The 15459-nt window shown below is 30.4% G+C and overlaps 1 protein-coding gene across 2 annotated transcripts in view; it reads right to left on the reverse strand.

The window, feature by feature from the left end:
* LOC113551813 (LIM domain transcription factor LMO4.2-like) overlaps positions 1-14888 on the reverse strand; it is a 67381-nt gene extending 52493 nt beyond the window's left edge. For both annotated transcript variants that reach the window (XM_026954315.1, XM_026954312.1), the window contains exon 1: positions 14753-14888. The gene's annotated coding sequence lies outside the window, so the exon portion shown is untranslated. The remainder of the gene's footprint in view (positions 1-14752) is intronic.
* Between the last annotated feature and the right edge of the window lie 571 nt (positions 14889-15459).

Genomic DNA, 15459 nt, shown 5'->3' on the forward strand with positions numbered 1-15459 from the left:
TATTAACTTTTACAATTTATGACATAGATACACTTAATTTTTACTTAAATAATCAATCTTCTGTTATGAATTATGATTAAATCTGTTTAACTTAAAACAATTTTTTTTCCCATTTTCGGAGCAGAAGCAGTCGCTTCTAGTGTTTTTAGTGGTTATAGTGAAGGGGGACAGAGGAGGACGGAGTCCCCCTTCTTATTTACGGTAAGATTCCGCGTCTCCTTTAATTTAAGTCTCCAAAGTCCGAGGGGACACTTAACAAGAAATGTATTGTAAATTTATGTTGCGTGTTAATTTTAATAATTTATTTATTAAATGGCTTACGCACACACATACATCGATAATCACCAAATTTAAACGTATTTTATTTCGCGCGAATAATTTCCACATTTCTGAAGATGAAGACGCGTGCGATAAGCGGTAATAATTATAGTTTAATAGTGTCATAGAACTAGACGTGCTCTATGGTGGAATGTAATCCATATTCACGCTGTGTCTAATTATAGATACCCGGTTGCTTGTGTAGATATTCTGATAACACGTAACGGGCTGTAGTGCTTTACGGAAAGGTTAAATAATATTTATATAGCTTAAGATAATATGTGATATAATAATTATAATTTAAACAAATTATTAAACTGAAAGAATACGAATAGTGATATAAATTATTTTTATTTTTTTTTTTTTAATGAAATGTTTAAAACTAAAATGTAAATACATTTTTTTTAACATTTCAGTTAATGTATAGCAATTTATTTTTTATTTAGCAGGCATTATATGTTTAAAATAATTTTTTATGGAGAAAATATTATTTTACATACTATTAACATAAACTTTTATGAACAAAGGTGTGTGAAAGAAAAAATTATAGAAGTTTATACCTAGTGTGTTTCTTAAAAAAGTTTGGTTAGATAAAAACTTTGGAAGAAGAACTCGGGAACGCTCCTCAATTTTTGGTGACTTTAGTCCCCCTCAACATTTTTCCCAATTTAACCACTGAGTATTCTTATAGCAAGCCGCCCCTGTACACAAATTAAATTATATAGAATCTATTACCTATAACGTGTTTATATTATACTTGGCTTAGCTGTTAACTAATTTTGTTAATATATACTGAAATATTTAAATATATTTTCTCATCAAATTATGTATTATTTTGAATATTTAAAATGTTCCAATATTTAAATGATATAACATGATTTATATTAGAATCCTCACAAGAAAATAATTTTATTATTTCAAATTGCAGAGATAATATTCAATAATAGTAGATATAATACTCCTTAAAAGCTTATTTATTTATAAGATTTTCATTTAACATGAAATTTTTGTAAAAACAAAAAACACATTTATTGTACATTTAAACAGATTCAATGTGGTGCACGAGAAAAAAGGTCTTTTAAAAAGTGGTCTTCAATATTAATATAAAATATTTGTACCGAAGCAGGCAAATTTACTTGTACAATATAGTAATAATACGTTTTTAGCAGGTTTTACAATAATAGTATACACGCACTGACACGTTCATATTAAACGCAGTTTTATTAGTATTTCTATGTAGTATGTACACTCGTTGATTGTAAATGAAATACGCGCACATAAATAATATAATATGAAATCATATCTCGACGCACTCACAGTCTTTAATGTCATAAACACTTTCTTATATACAATCTTTGGTCCAATCTAAACTTCTTACAGTTAGCAAAGCGACTTAATAATAGTTTTAGGAGAAATGTGGAAATGCGGCGGTGCCCAATATAGTGCGTATATACATATGATAACTAATAATATTATACACATTATATAATCGTACGCATAATAATAATATATTGTAATCGGATCCCGAAGCATTGGTGTAAGAAAGGGGGAGAGGAGAAGGACCACCATCACCGCCACTAAACGGCCGAGGATATTGGGATACGGTCCGGAGCCTGAATACAGTGGCTGGGCGGGGGAGGCGGCGTAATTAGCGCAGTCTGGCTTTTACATTCCCTGCGTTATCTAACGGTTACAGCGAGAAGTCCGGGGCATTGTCAACAAACTGGGATGGAGCGGAGCGGTATACGGATGGATAGGGCTGCAGGACACAAGAAGGGAGGAAAAGGACCGTACAACAGATAACGACCTCTCTATTAACACCCTCCATCGAGAGCCTAAATACAAATTAAACTCGCCCGTATCGGTCACCAAGGATTATGCGCTACGTTTTCATTTTCAAATTAGATACAACCCGGTACCCCGTCCTACTTCTCGTCCACCCGACGGCTGCTGTGTAACTACGGTTTTATCGGGATAGAATTTGTATAGGTTGAATAAAAATGCATTTTTTCCTTTCATTTTTTTTTGTATTCATTTTTAAATTAAAATATAATATAATATGCAGATAAGTTCAATTTCAGTATTTCACCCTTTCTCTCGTTGTTTAACTGGAAAATTGAAAATTATAAAAAAAAAAAATGATAGCTGCAAAAGAGAGCATGCATACTGTAAACAGAGAGATAAAGCTTCCTTTAATTTACTTTTGATGCATTATTGTTTTTTTTTCAGGAATTGTCACATAATATTTAATCACCAAAATAATACTTATAATATATTTGATATGATTTCTCACATTAATAATAAAAATTTAAAACCCTAAAATTATCGAATCATACTTGTTATGTATGTTGTATAACATGTACACATAATAACTAAGAATTACGTCTGTATAAAATCTACATAATATTATGTAAATGTAATGTTATTCGATTTCGTTTCCTGCAGTAAATACTTTTATATTGATGCATATAACACGATGCGTGTAACATATGTGTAAAAATATTATTATACCTAACTGCATATAATATGTATTATTTTTGTAATTCTTGTATTTTATACCTATATAAATATATATATATATTGATAGCAATAACAATACTCACAGCCGGCCGTGCATAAAATAATAACAACGATATAATACAGCTGAAGCACAGCCGCAGAGTGTCAAGACGATATTCGCCCTACGACATAGAGCTGAATATTGGGGAGAGACTAGAATATCGCATCGTATATTATAAAATATATATACACGCGATGATATGTGTCGTTTTTCATTCAGCGTTTTTATATTGTGTATGTGCATCGGACGCAGTACAATATAATATATAAAACACGTAGATAGTGTATTATTATAATGGTCACACGCGTGTTCTACAAATGTCAGCCCCCTCCCCCTCTAACGCCACCACTCGACGGCCAACTTACCCAAATATATATATATATATATATATACCTACACAATCGATGCGTATATTTATATAGCGCCCTGTGACAAGACGCATAGCAGTAACGCGTATTATACTGCAATATAATATACGATCTCTTCACCGACCCCACCTCCACGGTACGAGATTTGAATTACAATATCTATCGACAAACAATATATAATGAATAACTACCCACGGTGGAGGGGTGGTGTTGGAAGCGTCACGATAGTAATAATAATGTACGCCGCGTTGCCGTAGTTTACAGCACCTGTGACTGCCCCGCGAGTCAGTCGCCCTTGCTCGTATATTGTAATATGTATATGTATACAACAGGGTCACATACCGGACACGTATTATACCAGTATATAGATTCTCCTCCACCCTCTCACATACATACTATGTCACTTCATATATACGTCGTATATAATAACAACAACAATAATAATAATAACATATATATATATATATATATATAATATAGCGTCTCCTCGGTTTTCGTGATTTTGACGGAGACTATATTGTTTTCACGCGAGTTCCTGTTATATTCACATGACTTCATAATAGGGCGGCACTACAAAAATGATTCGACCCATAGTCGAATTAAAGTCGAATAGTTATAAATTATAATAGGTACGTTATTATGTCTAACTTATAATAAGTAATACAAATAAGTATTAGATTAATTTGTACGCAAATTATTTTTTTCCTGTAGGTTTTTTTGAGCGCAGTCTTAGATAGGCGCCTGAAAAAAAAAACACTGGTATGACATAAAGTAAAATATAATCGATCGACTAGTAATTTACAATTTAAACACGTGAGTTGCGGTCAACTATACATAGACATAGTACTATATAAATTATAACATAATATGCTCCCTCATCGAATAGAACACTGTACAGTGTACACGCACAAAACGGACGATTCTCTGGTTAATATAATATAACCCACCAACGCCGTCAGTAAATATAATATTATTATTACAAAACATGATATCATTCGAAAGCACGCGGCCGTCCGATTTCCATATTGTGAGTAATGATTTATACGACTCGTCTGGGGTGCCATTGCAGTCTGCACCCTAACCACGCGTTTCAGATGTGTTACACTCACCAGTCACCGTTAAACATATTATTTTACAGAGTCATTCAAATTTCGCGCCAAAGACTGGTGGAAATTATATTATATCATCGGGGGTTCTTATACATTTGGTCACTGCCAATTTAAAGTAGATAACGCGACATTCAGACTATGTTCAGATTCCGCGAAGACATCATATAGGAACATTTCCGTTTCATTTTGCATAGATTGTAAATACTCGTAACATTATGATTATATGATTATGATGTTCATGCAAGTATGACGATGAATAGAGTTTAATATTAAGGCTATCAGAACTATAAGCGTTTCATACTAAAATAGCGGTCTTCAGCCTTTTTAGGCAGCGGATCACCTATTTTTTTAAAAAAAATTTACTGGTCACATTTCTACTAAAAACATCTACTAAATAATTAAAAACGTATTAAAAAATATATACTTTACTCGAAACGTGTCCACAGACTATAAACAAAGACAAGGCGAGCTTCGAATAGAAGATCTCTGTACTAAAAATGTATACAGCAGGATCCTATCATCCCTTATAAAATAATATCCGATTAGAATATTAATATACAACTTTTTAACGTATTCGTGCGAATTTTTTTCTTTTGACCACATAGGTTATTTGCTATTTTTCGTCCCTTTTATAATCCAGCCCTACCAAAAATAATAAAATACGACCATTGAAATGACGTCGAGTATGGTTTCTTTGCCAAGGGAACAGTCTATACAAATGAATCGCGCACGAAAACATTAAGCGGCGGGTGTCGACACATTGAAAAAACGCGTACATGGAGTATGAATCAAAGTCAATGAATCAAACATGCTTTAATCTTATATTTTTTGTGGTCATGCTGTTGGAATTAAATTATATTTCATATATCGTTCTGACAAAACATGTGCACTTTTGACTTATATGAGCAAAAGAACTACTAAAATACATTACGCGATAACAAAAATATTCAGTGACTACCTCACGGTTTTCACGGCGTATGTATCATGTAATATTATTGGGTTTGTTGGTTGAAGATGTTAGTAAATTAGAATTAAGGCTTGTGCTGAATTGATTTCTTGGTTTCTAAAATCTAAACCACTGGCCGAATTGTTTCTCGGTTAAAAATGTTAGGTGAGCTTGATTGGTTCCTATTTTTGTTAAGTACTATTACCAAACTAATATTAATAAAATAAAACAATTGTTTGTAATAGTAAATCATAGGTAGGTACTTAAAATCTATATGACGGACTACGTTAATTCGATACACTCACACAATTAAAATATTTGAAAAAAGTTTGTTTCAAATTATCACTTCAACAACCTTATAAACTTTAAATTCAGTCAATTAATTATTATTATTACTTTAAAGATGACAGTCCTAAATACGTGAAAAATAGGAAGGTAAATGAGCGTTCTTGGGAACTTGGTCATTTTATTGCTAAAAACAGGAACTTACAACTGAGATACATCACAAATTTAAATAGCAACCAATCCAAATCACCTCAATAAAATAATTTTTTCAAATTAGAATCAATTCGGCCAAATATGAACCATTTCAACTACAGCAAGAGTATTAAGATATTACATAACTATTATTATGTAATATGACGATGAACAAATAAGACATTGTACAGTTGGTTTTCAGTTACTTCCTGTGAAATTCTTGTACGTTTTACTACAGATACTTAATATTAAATATAATATATAATACAAACAAAGGTGAATTATGTATTTAATAAATCATTTTTCGACACTCCATAACATATTGTATACGTCATATCATGCGCCACTGATGATAATAACATTACGTTCCGCTTAAGGCGAACACATCGAACCATTTAATATTAAAATAGTAGATATCATATGATATAATACATTCACACGCGCGCGCTGTTCGTTTTCATATTAATATACGTATACTTTATTACCGTAGGGGTGCTAGCTGTGGGTCATTTATATCCGATACGCTCGGGTTTATATCGAGAATTGATGTACACGATCGTGTGTGAAGCATATATATATACTATACACACTCGCAATATAATAATTCTAGTTTTTATACGAATGGCGGTAGACGGTAGTGGTGTAGGTGCGTATTATATATTATATTGGCAGCTGTTGTCGGCCGAGTGGGTTGAAAAAGCAACACAAAATACGGTATAATCCTACAGCATCAAATATTATTATTATCATTTCATTGTTAAATCTCTTGCCGTAGTACCTGAAATATTATTATTATTATGATGTATTCGAGAGCTGGCGTCGAAGGGGTCACGTTTTCAAGTCATTATCAGCGTGTTTAATGTATATATTATATTGTATATTGGAGTATTAATAATCCATAATCCTCGCACCCGTCCGTTCAGTTATGCGCTCGATTTTTGATACTCGAAAATGGTAGGAATGTATTTAATATTATACATATTATAATGTTTATGTGCATTATTGTTTTTATTTCGCCGACGGCCCGGACGATTAAATCGACACAGCCGTACAGTAATATGTTATAACAATGCTTTACATTATTCGATAGGTACTTGTGCACTGCCCGTAAATATCGACATTAATTTACCGGTTAGGTACTCATATTATTGCGATAATACATACCATTAACTGCGAGTATTTTGATATATATCCATTTCGTTTGCATAACAATATATATAATATTATAAATTATAATGGACGGTATATTATGATATGACGTTATTAAATCCAAAATGATTAAAATTTAATAAAACTTCCTTTTAATTAGACAGAGCCATTTTAGTTGGTCAAAGTGGCGTTGAGGAGAAGATCCGGTAAACAATTCATTGATTTCAGTGCTTATCTTAGGAATTTATTTCACACCATAATTTTTACACCAATCTCTTATAAACCTACAATTTACATTTAAGTATCAAACTTAAAAATAACTAAATATTTAACTAATATTTTAGTTTTTAATTTGATAAAAATGTTATTTATTTAACATAAAATTTATTATTATAAAAAAAAATTTATAATATGTTTACTAGTATTTTTTTTAGGTCATCTGCAAATATTCGAACTTTATGTTGTATAAATAATTATGTAAAGACAAGCGAATTAAACGAATAGATCTTTATTCAAAAAATTAGGTATCAGTTTATTACCATAATATTACCGTGTTGTTTCGGAATTACATTGAACACTACGTATGGCAGTGCATGTTTTAGATGATCCTCACTCCTCAAAATATGTATATTATATTATATTATATATATTGTTGTCTGTGGTGATATATAGTACCTCATAACTATTCGAATATAAGCACTGCTGCAATGACTGAGATAGTTTTATCCTTCAAGGGTGATGGAACTTCACGCCACGCTCCAAAAGAATATTCTTCGCCATTCCATTGGTCAGATCCACGAATTAGAAATGCATGTACTTACGTCTATTACGTCTAAATCAAAATAAATAACGAGCCACGTATTATTTTGTTTTTTAAAAATCTCACGGGTCGCATTTAGAATAAAAATATGTATTGAGTAATTATTAAGGATGAGGACAAGGCGGAGCTGACAACCTCTGGTTTTAATATTTTTTCACTGTTATACTCTTGTCGCAAACCAATCATTGCATATTTAAAAATTGAAAATAATTTTTTTGTAATATTTTATATTTTGAAGATATTTCTTAGTTCACGATGTAACTGCACAACTGCAGTAAATACACAAATACTTATTATCTGTATAAAAGTGTCATATCTGTCGTAATATTGAATTATATTGGCTGAGTGTTATCACTGGGTAACTTCCCTCATCTTAAGATTCGTTGTTATTTATTATTTATTGTCACTTATCTAACCTACTCATTGTATAAAACTGTATGGATTGCAGATTACTTAAATAAAAAAAAAAAGATGTTATGATACGATTAGGTATGTGTATAATAAATTCGATGTGATAGTTGCGTGATGGACGGGGGAATCGTTGCGCCGAAAGTGCCGCTAAGCCTTTTGTCAGCTGCTCGGTTTTTAACTGTTGTTACCGCACAATTGTAACCACAATGGCGGTATCGTGTGAAAATTAGAATATCGCGCATGTTAAATGGTCTGGAAACGCCTGCGTTATGTGGTGTTTCTATATGTATATTATTTACACAGCAGTGCAATAACGTCGCTGCAGCAATGTATATGTGCGTGCGTTTGTGTAGGTACAGACCATCGCGACCGATACAGTCGTAGTTGTTGTACGGGTAAAAGGGTTGACTTTATTTTGTTTTTTTTTTTATTTTCACCCGTTCTTCCCTTTGGCCCGCGATGCGTTTTATTAAACGCGAAAGGGTTGGCGTTTGCCCGTTTATGCGATTGTCCCGCCGATAAAAATCAGCAATTAAAGCGCCTTCATTAAGACTCCGGAACACGCTATATACATATATGTACACCACCGTAATATATATGTATATAATAACAGCCGAGTATTGGACTTATGCGTCTTCGTTATCACTGCATATACTAATCCCGCGGGAGACATGCGATCGAATTATTTGAATAGAGGGCACAAAAGAATATTTTTGACTTTGCACTACGTAGTCGTATTTTTAATACACACTATGCTACGGCGAATCTATGAATAAGAAAACGGGGTAGGATTCTAGAGTCTAGACCTATAATAAGCTATATAGAAATACAAATTAAACATTTTAAATGTAAAAACATTTTAATGATAGACCATAAATCCATTAAATATTATATAGTGTGTATAATATGCTGGTGTAACGATGATAAGAGACTATAAAGTAATATACATTTTTTTTAAAAAAAATATATTTGAAAACGTATTTAAGGGGAGGGGATTGGTATTTTTCTGTAAATATATTTAAGTGGTCTCCCATATAATATGGTTTTCGTATGGAACACTTTAATTAATTAATATAATATTAAACATTGCAAACTGCAGCACGACATATATTTTTATTTTTTACTGTTATTTCCTATTCGATTATTTCTAGATTCATTGATATTTTTAAATTCTTAATTGGAAACTTTCTTTCTATTTATTTAAATCTGTATTAGTTTGTCTATGTCATTTACATTAAAAGTAGTAATGCTTTTGAAAAATGAAAATATTTTTTTAAAACATAATGTAAATATTAATATACATTTTATGCGTGTTTAATTTAATTTAGTTCTAAAGAAAATTAAATAAAATATATACCGATTACACATAAATTATTGATTATGTGGTAAAAAAAATTACCAAGCAATTGACCGGTCTATAATACTGTTCAAATATAAAAATTGCAAATATTTGAAAATAACTATATATTATAGTTTAATTTTGTACGAAAAAAAAGTATAGGTTTGTCCAATCAGTTCAAGAGTTAAAAATCATAATAGTATTATGTTAAATTTAAATATTATAATATTTATTTTATTTGTTAGTAAATACAATATGTCAACCTGTCAAAAACAATTTGTTTATAAATAATAAGCTGTAAAGTGAAGTAATAGTTTCCAATTTTATACAAATATTCCAAATACACTACTTTGTGTTGGAAATTACAATCCATAATTTTTTTTTTTAAATGTTATTATATTTTCTAAACATATCTACCGTTTTTTTTTTTACACGTAGAACGACTGGCAAATTTAATGCAAAGCCATATGTATCATTTATACTTAGCGTCTTGATAATTAGTATCTAACTACAGCGAGGATAAATTATATAATATATATATATATAATTATTATATATACAATTATTCAACGTTATAGTGTCATCGTTCGTACGTGCGATAGTGAAAATGTGATATTATTGCTGTCTGTCTACTTTTCAAATGGCCTATTTTTTTACAGCTGTATCAATGCTGTACGCCATTAATATAATCACGTCATTAATATAAATAGTAATTGTCAAAAATAACTAGCGATTTTATTTCAAAACAAACTGTCTTGCGACTATCTTTTTAATTATTATATAGTATCCAACTAAAAGTCATTCAATAAACTGCCATAACATTTTAATGCAATCTTTCAATAATTGTAGTCGTGAACATTTTCACGTCGTAAACAAGCATCACGATAGTTCAGAAACGTAGTAAACATTCCCAGAATATTGAACAACGCATTAAACTGTTTAAAACAATTAATCTTGATTTATGAGGCGTTCTTAAAAATATTACGACTAAACCCTGTAAGGATAATACTAATCACGGGAAAATGACGTTCACATAAAACAACATGGGATTTATACTTCCTTTTTCCGGATTTTACGGTTTGCGAAGTTAAGAGACGAAATGGGATCATTATTTTTAGCTTTAGTATATATAGATATATAAGAGGTTAAAAAGGATATTTTTTGACCAACCTATTGAGACCGACAATCGGTTACGTGGATATCGAGCGTATTCCTGTCATGTGCTATTAACCCCCACAATTATTTTTACGCAAAAGTGAAGGAAGTTGTTTTTAAAAGAAAAATACAGAGCATATTTATATATTATAGCAAACGTTGAAAAGTATTCAGAAATGCTGTTTCTACTTTGCATTCGCAAACCGTTAAATACGCATATTCATTTTGTTGTAGGGAACAGTGCTGTTTTTTTCATCCTAACCGATTTTAACGTGACGGTAATTTGTTGACATGGGTTATTATTTTTCCTAGCATCAGACAAACATCTTTACCGACGACTGTAGTTGTAATATTATTGTACCATATGCAGATTAAACCATATGATAGTAAAAGCGCAGTATCTTAGACAATCAAGAAAAAAAACTCCAAATCGACAGGAATGATTCGTATAAATATGTTTTATTGTTGCTTAGTAGTAATTTTTTTAATTTATATTAAACTTTATTCTAAATAAAATGGAAATCTATAGGATAATTAAGTAGAGAACGTAAAAACTTTTATATATTATTTATTACCACAGCCTAGTGTCAATGTGCATTGAGTGTTAAGCTTAAAAAAAAATTGTTTTGGTATTCAAAAATCAAAATTTAAATTATTTGAAATATTTAACTTACTTAAAAAATGTTAACGTTTAAAGTTAACGTTCATAGGTGAAATCACAAAAACCCATAAATACATTTTTTAAATGTATCTAAGTATTTATTTTTAATACAGAAACCCACAGAGATAAACATTGCATACATTTTATACGAATGCTAAATAATGAAATTTCTACTAAAAACAACGATATGTATTCAGCTATCTAGTTAACTTTTATAACAAATGGATAATGTATTCAAGAATTATCAGAATATTTAGAATTATAATTATTATTGTCATATTTATGTATAAAAAAGGCAATGTTTGAGTTGTGTCTTATAGACCAAAGGACTATCTTACCGTTTTCGACAAAAATGTCTGTTTGTTTTTAGCGATAGGTTTAGATAGTAATCTAAACCAAGTCCAATATTTGGTGCTGAACAAACATTTTTTTTATGTTGATTATATAATCTAATTTATGAACATTATGTACCTATCATCAATAATAACAATAAGAGCTGTATTTTAAAATTGTTAATTATTGAGAGCGAAGGTATACCTGAAACTCTCAAAAATTCACAAAGCATTAAATCCAATCTGACGCAAGTGAATTGCCTCCCTCAAGTTTGCCCACAAAGCTAAATCACTAAAATCAAGATATAATGAATGCCGTATTTTATAATTATTTTTTTCCCCGTGTTCAGTCAGGCAATACAATTAATAGCTTTAAATAAATATCAATCGTTATTCATTATTTAATTTAGTTTATTGTGGTATTATAAAATTGTCCACAAAAGTCAAGACAATCTAGAAAAAAATCGTTTCTTGTTTGATCTTCTGACAAAATATGTATGTTTAAAATAATAATTGTTGAAAATTCAAAATGTTATTCAACTTGTTTTTAATGAGTATATCTTATAAATTAATTTGAATTGAGTTATCTGTATGATATAATCATAATAGTGTTTTTGAAACAATAAAACTGATTTCAAATTTTTTTTAAATTCAATTTTATACAGTACATAATATGTTATTTGACATTTGAATAAAAATGCAATGATCTATGTAGTTATAATAATAACAGTATTTTATACATTCTTATAATAGCGATAACAATTTGTTAAGAACTTCACGGACTAGTTTAACATAGTGAGAATTCTAGGTGATACATTAATACTAAAGTTAGGTTATTTAAAAATTAACGTATGATTTTAGTTTTGCTCAGGACATTATTGAAAAGTAAACATCATGGTTATGTTAGTGGAGTATATGAGTATATCAGAAACAAAACCACTATGGAGAATTTTACTTTGGTACGATATTTTCTAAATTTTTAACAGACAGAGTAATATTTTGACTTGATTTGAACTACTATCATCCATTAATATTAATTGAATAGCCACTAATAGATTATAAATGAATGTATTTATGTCCTAACTTTGTAACTAAGTGTTATCACTATTTTAGTATTCAAAATAAAATTCAATATACAGTTTTAAGCCGTGTACAGCGAACTGTAGTTTTTAATATTATTAAAACCATTAAATGTATTATACATTTTTTTTAATCTGTTTCTTCTATCTTAATTTTTATAAAATAATATTATATTTTTTTTATTTTAAAATTGGTGTTTGAATATTTCAGAGTAAAACAACATAGTGCGTATACGGGTTGTACTTTATTTTTAATAGTTTATGAATTTCCATTCACACCAATACAATCCAAGTAGGTAATATATTAATATATAAATGCCATTTGCACGATTTTATTATAACTGAATGTATATATTAAACTTTAGCCTAGATCGTTCAAAGTCTATGATATCGGTGACTCTATTAAAACATTTGTTCTTAAAACAGATACACTAGCAATTTATTTTCCGATTTGTAATTTAAATTTAATGATATATAAAGTAAGTCCAACTAAAGTTTACAGTCGTTATATTTATTTTAATACCTTAATATTTCTACGATATTTATAGGTAATTTAAGACTATGCAGTCATAAATAAACATATTCTATCAGTAGGCACATATTATGTGTATTATATAATATTTTTTCTACTTGTTTTAAACATTTTTCTTGACTTATAAAATAATATTCTGAGTTTTCAGCGTGTGCCTTTTCGCAAATACACAAACTTGTATTAAGATATGACGAGATTATATATTACACTCAATTTGAAAACTAAATCTTTAAATAGGTACCCTATAAAATAGTTAGTAAGCTAATAAGATAACCGATACTTGGGTTACGAAAAATAAAATAAAAAATATTCAAAATCGAAATATTTCTGAACACGTGTTATAATATTTTTTATCATTTTAAAGTAAAATTTGTTTTAATCCATTCGATGTATTTTAAAAATCAGTTTTTTTTATACAAAATACTAATTTTTCTGGATATGATTAAAAAAATAAGTATACAATTTCCTGATTTTAGTAACACATCTTACTTTTAAAAACGAAATTAATGTATATACTATACAATATAACTATGTAGAAATGAATTAAGGCAAATTAAAAAAAAAAATCACATATATAGTTTTATAAGTTTTTTATAATTCAATTTTTACCATTAAACCATAAACATTATAGTCACTAACTATACTATACAATACTTTCCATTGTCATTAATAACACGAGTACCATACAATACTACCATTTCTAAATCAGTCATAGTAAATTTGTTGAATTAATGGCATAAAATATAAATTTACAATGTATAACAATAAAAGTTTAATAATATCGATTAATCATGGTCAAGACAAAAAATAAAAAATAAACGGATCAAAGAATTTTATAAATAAACGTCATGAACCTGCATCCAATTTCAAAGGTTATTCATAATTCACATTTTAAACATACCTATAGTGGCTGATGCGAAAATAAATTAAGAAGTTTGAATTAAACCGGTATTTTAATATACTAAAAATACCACCAACTCTAGTACGGAGAATACAAAGTTCTATACTACTATTTCGATAACGATGCTCAAAACTACCCGGCGACTAAATGTAATTACTCAGTACTGTACCTAATTTAAACAATGCATAGAATTTTGATGCAGAGAAATTGTAAAGAATTTATTTATTAAAAAATATAGGTTAGGTGTTAAATTATATTTAATATAATATATTTTTTAAGTAAAATAATGAGTATATTTAATAAATACGTAAATATTTTAATAATATAATATTGTTGAACTAATCAGAAAAATAATGGTCGTGTATGTTTGAAACTTAAGAATTTTAGATTTTGGTTATTCATAGCGTGATTTGTATACCGATAGAATAAAATACACACGTAATTTACACTGCTAAAAGGAATCGGTACAGAATACCCATAACATGTTCGTACTCGTATAGTGGTAAGACATCTAAAAGTTGAAGCTTCAAATATTGCCACACAATTTATAAAAAAAAAAAAACAATAATAATTTATAGAAATATGTAAAGCTCACCTGGTTTTGTTATTATGTTAATAGTATAATATTTGTATTACAGTGTTGCGAGTCTATGGCTCTCCGAACGCGTGAGTTTGACCGTCAGCCGTGTCGTGAAGGCGCAGGCCGCGTGCCGTCCAAACAGCGTGCCGGCGGTTACTACGGTCACCGGACCGACGCGCCGTCGTCGCGCACTTTTGTCGAGGCCCACACGATGGGCGTAACCCCGAGACGGCGAGCGCGGGCGCCTTAACACGCTCACGCTCCGCCCGGCTGGCCCACGTGCACCGCGGCGCCGCGGACCGTCTAGCGCCGGGTGACCCACATCCGGCGGTTCCCGTGGGCGAGTTTTCACCCAGTACCCGAGTTTCGGGGCGCCTCCTTTTCTTCCGCCCAAACTCCCCATTAGCTTACTTCCACCCCCACCCGGCCTGTTCACAATGCCCCCCCCCCCAACGCCAGTCGTGGGGGATGCGCGCACTCCCCACTACACACGCACGCACAGGCGTATACACACACGCGCGCGCCAACGCGCTCGCCTAACCGCCTACAGCTTTTTTTTTTTCGTTCACTGGCTTATTTGTGCTATTTTATGACGAACTTCACAATAATTTATAATACTTATAAGACGTTCATTATATCGCTAAATCTTTTTGTATTATTATTATTTTTCGTTTCGGCGACCATTGCGTATTATGTTTCTATACCATTCGATAGTCTATTAC

The sequence above is a fragment of the Rhopalosiphum maidis genome, chromosome 2 (genome assembly GCF_003676215.2).
Source record: "Rhopalosiphum maidis isolate BTI-1 chromosome 2, ASM367621v3, whole genome shotgun sequence".
NCBI lineage: Eukaryota > Metazoa > Arthropoda > Insecta > Hemiptera > Aphididae > Rhopalosiphum > Rhopalosiphum maidis.